Source organism: Sardina pilchardus, chromosome 1, assembly GCF_963854185.1.
Source record: "Sardina pilchardus chromosome 1, fSarPil1.1, whole genome shotgun sequence".
NCBI lineage: Eukaryota > Metazoa > Chordata > Actinopteri > Clupeiformes > Clupeidae > Sardina > Sardina pilchardus.
In genome coordinates, this window is record NC_084994.1 from 31,809,928 (window position 1) to 31,814,927 (window position 5,000).

The following is a 5,000-nucleotide window of genomic DNA, read 5'->3' on the forward strand; positions in this document are numbered from 1 at the left end:
CACCTGCCAAAGTTCCCAATGGTGTCGTAAACGTAATGCAAAATCACCCAAAGGCAGGCCTTTAAAAAGCCGCCCAAATGTGAAGAAGTCACCAAACGGTTCAGTGCAGCCATGAAGAACGCTGTTCATCTCCTTATTTTGCTCCTCGCCTCCCTCCTGGTTGAGGCTAAAGGTAAGATTAAAGTAGTGCTCTTCTCAAATACAAGTTGACATTTTGCAGTAATGACTTAAATACAGTTCTTCAATTAATTTATTTCTTTACAGATTTGCGTGGGGAAAATGGTTTTGACCCCCTGGTTGAGGCTAAAGGTAAGGTTAAAGTAGTGCTCTTCTCAAATAAGTTAAAATTTTGCAGTAATGACTTAAATACAATTCTTCAATGAATTATTTCTTTACAGATTTGCGTGGGGAAAATGGTTTTGACCCCCTGGTTGAGGCTAAAGGTAAGGTTAAAGTAGTGTTCTTTTCAAATAAGTTAAACATTTTGCAGCAATCACAATTCAATACAATTCATCAATGAATTATTTTTGTACAGATTTGCGCTGGGTAAATGGTTTTGATCAGAATTTATATTTCAACTGTCCCTCCCTCCAATCTATCAGTGGCATCATGAGGTAAAGAATTCACATTGATAACTGTCTTCATTGTCCCAGTGCACAACTTGAATAAGATATGCACATAATATGACATAGGATATCATTATTTAATCAAAATCACTAAATAAGGAATGCTTATTATTATGTCTGATAGCAAAGGTTTGATGCTACAACCTGTAAATATGTATTATTCTAAATGGCTGTGTGTATTTGCTTATTTTCATTAGGCTACTGATCATTGATATTGTATTGACATTATTGTACATTATTGATAATCGTAATGTAATCCTACCACCTTTTTTTTAAAAAAAAAACTGTTCACTGTTCATTTTCAACTATTGTATTATTTCTGTCTGTAAATCGCTCTAGACAAAAGCATCTGCTAAATCATATAGCCATTACCATAACCATTGTATGTACTGTATAAGTCTGCTTAATTCAGTTTACCTTTATGTCCTTTCAGTGAGCACAATAATCACCATGAAGACAGGGTTTGGGATTTCCGATGCAGAAACACTTTTTCACAGACGCCAAGTTGCTTTGATTCGGGATATGTGAATGAATTCGATCTAAATCTGAGATACGAGTGCCCAGCTAATTATGTGATCGCAGGGATGACCAGTTTTCATGACAATCACAGGGAGGACAGAAGGTACTGAAAAAGAAAATATAAACTATACAATTTTAATATAGGCCTACATGTAAGCTTACATTTTGGACCGAAAGTGCTCTGTATGAATCTCTGTGTGAAACATATTAGACACTGACCATCAATGATTGAACTTACTTCATATTAGCTCTAAAGTGAAATGAACTGAAATTAATGGGGTTTGTACTTGTGTTTAATTCTGCTTTGCTGTGTTTATGTTGACAGATGGACATTTGTGTGCTGTAAAGCAAGCAACATCTGCACTGGTAACTGCCAGTGGTCTGGTTATGTGAACGATTTTGACAAGCTAATGAATTATAACATTCCTGATGGTTATTACCTGACTGGAGCAGACAGCTACCATGAGAACAAGCACGAGTGAGTACTTCACCATTGTTTCAGTTCAGAAATGGCATATATATTTACGACATAATGTTCATTGAAGCACATAGGTTGTCCAATGTAAGCTAAATGTGCATAAAATAGAACAATGTGTTTGTGGACTGGATCTAATTTTTGGTCTGTTTTTCCCCCCAATGTTTTCAGGGATAGACGCTGGAGATATAGGACCTGCACGAACACCTGCTAATTTCTTCCTTTATGCATTTAATCCTAAAATCCTGAAATCAATCAACTGAAATAAATTTCAGCATTAAATATGTGTTTTGTTGTTTTGTCTGTTCTGTTCCGTAATTATAAATCATATTAGCACATTTATGAGACACACAATTTATTTAAGTAAACAGCTTTTGCTACATTTGGTACATTTGGTACAGCAACAAAAAATGGGGGTCTCCATTCATTGAATAGGCCTGACCAATCAGAGCAACAAAATAGCTTATAATAGCCTATAGCTTCTGGTCTTTTTTTTTTAAAGTTATTGCGCTGTCAGTATCTTGTACACCCGATACCCGATAGCACAGCTAAGACAACAAAATATGAAATATGTAGCAGGGTAGGCTATATTTGGAAAACATTTCCTCTCCATTGTTTTAAAAACTGTCACATCAATGTTCTTCATATCAATGCTACAAACATGTTATGAACAGCTGGGGCAGGGTGTCGCAAACCCAACGGGCAAACAGGCCAATCGGAGATCAAAGAGATTCAAACAAACAAGGGAACTGTATGTACACCATTCACACACCTTCCTCTACTACTTCTAAAACCACCAGCCGCACCCACTCACTCACACACACACACACACACACACACACACACACACACACACACACACACACACACACTTAAATGATCATAATATTCACAACCACTAAGCACGCAATGTTAAATCCATTCAGTTTACACAGGAATGCACCAACACACACACACACACACACACACACACACACACACACACGTACACACACTAATTAAAACATTTTAGCTGAAAGGTTTGCTATTGATTAAAAGCGGAGGAAAACATTCCACCCACACACCCCACCTAATGCCATTAGAAACATACGTACACATAACATCAGGCATTAGGGCCAGTGGCCCACCAACACAGAGATGATAAGGGGAGGGGAGGGGTGTGTGTGTGTGTGTGTGTGTGTGTGTGTGTGTGTGTGTGTGTGTGTGTGTGTGTCCGCCAACACAGAGATGATTGAAGTGACTGGACTTGCGTAAGGAGGATTAACTCACCAGATAATGAAGACTTGGGGCCCGAGGACAGACTGCTCAGTGGCGACCTCCTGTGGACACACAAAGAGAGCGAGAGCGGTCAGGAGACTGCAGCGGACCCTCGTCCCTACAGCTAGTCTGTAAAGAATGTGTGTGTGTGTGTGTGTGTGTGTGTGTGTGTGCGTGTGTGTGTCTGTGGGGGGTGCATCTGAATAATTCCTGCTACAAGCAAACAGCAACGACAAGTTTCAGCAACAACAAGCAGTGTAGACAAGCTTCAAATGTATGTCTTTGTGTGTGTGCATGTTTGCTTGCTTGTTTTATTTACGTGTTTGTGCATGTGCATGTGCTTTTCAGTCTGTTGTACTTGTATATATTCGACAGGGAGAAAGATGAAAAAGTGTGTGTGTGTGTGTGTGTGTGCGTGTGCGTGTGCGTGTGCGTGTGCGTGTGCATGTGCGTGTGCGTGCGTGTGTGTGTGTGTGTCTGTCTGTGTGTGCCAGTGGCGGCGTGGGGCACTCACTTGACCGTGGGCGTGCTGACATTGGCGAGGATGGTGAAGTTGTTCCTCACGGACCGTAGGCTGGCAAGCACCTGGGCACAAGAACCAGGAGAGACCAGAGTTCACGCTTCATACAGCAAACTAAATAAATACTAAACAACACTGAATAGAAAAAAATCATTCATACAGCAAAATACCAAATAAATAAATAAATAAATACTAAATAAATAAAAAAGACACACACTGAATAAAAAGGAAAAACTAAACAATACAGTGTAGAACTAACAAGGACAAGATATGCTGTGTGGAAATGTTCATATGGGATCATTCTGATCTATTTATCATTTCAGCTTTGTTTACCTGAGCAAAGGGAGTGACAATGAAGTCTTCTGCTGTATGCCTATGGGATGGAGACGGAGAGAGAAGGAGAGAGAGAGAGAGAGAGCAAAGAGAGAATCAGAAATACAGCAAAAGAGAGTTGATACATGATCTTAGATGATTTTGATGAACAGACACAGAAAGCACCGAAAAAGTTCAGAAGGATTTCAATGCTAAAATCTTTATGCTGAAATACTGAGGCCACCCCTAACATCTCATGTGTGTAATTGATTGTAATACCTATACGGAGTGACAAAGATTCTAAGTAAACTACCCTTAGAGCTTTCATTAAACTAGCACTAACATGTGGATACTAAAGTGTGGATTAGAAAGTTATGTACATTCTGCCAAGGTTGCCAATTACAAATGGCTAATTGGCCTAGCGGTATTACACAGTAGTTAATGATTAACTACAATAGAGTTACGTAGAGTTGGGTTTAATCAGACAGAGAGAAGGAGAAGAGGACAGATAAAGAAACAAAAAAAGAACAGATCTTCCATTTTGGAATCAACCACAGGGGCACAGAGATAAACAGACAGAAAGGACTGTGGAGAGACAAACCAGAGAGAGAGAGGGAGAGAGAGAGAGAGGGGGGGATAGATAGAGAGAGAGGGATAGATAAACAAAGGCAGATGTAATTACAGAGAGAAAAAACAGAGTCAGACGGACAGATTGAGAGAAAGAGACACCAACAAACAGAAGCACGTCGTGACTGTCGTGAGCGCGTCTCTGGGAAGGACAAAGAAAGACAAAAGAGAGAGAGAGAGAGAGAGGTAGAGCGAAAGGAGAGAAAAAGAAAGCTAAAAAGAGAGAGGGAGCGAAAAGAGATAAAAAGAAGGACAAAGAGAGAGAGGGAGAGCGAAAGGAGATAAAAAAGAAAGACAAAAAGAGAGCGAGTGTAAAAATGAGAGAAAAAGTGTCAGTTTCTCTCCACCCACCCTTCGCTGGCGATGGAGGAGTTGCGGGAGACGGTTTTGGGGGACATGTCGTAGTCGGAGTCGGAGCGGTAGAGGAAGGACTCGCGGCGCTGGCCGCTGGGGTGCAGCGTCACGCCTGGACTCGCCTGCGAGTCCAACGGGGTCCGGCCCGGAGACACGCCGTTCTCCAGCTCCAAACTAACACAGAGGAGGAGACAGGAGAGGAGAGGAGAGGAGAGACAGAGACATGGAGGAGGAGAGACAGATAGAGAGACACAGAGGAGAGAGAGGAGACGAGAGATAAGGACAAGTTAGTGCATCAGTGAGTGCTATT

General features: G+C 40.9%; 1 pseudogene; it reads right to left on the bottom strand.

The window, feature by feature from the left end:
* LOC134078157 (cAMP-specific 3',5'-cyclic phosphodiesterase 4B-like) overlaps positions 1-5,000 on the bottom strand; it is a 29,539-nt pseudogene that overhangs the window by 12,211 nt on the left and 12,328 nt on the right.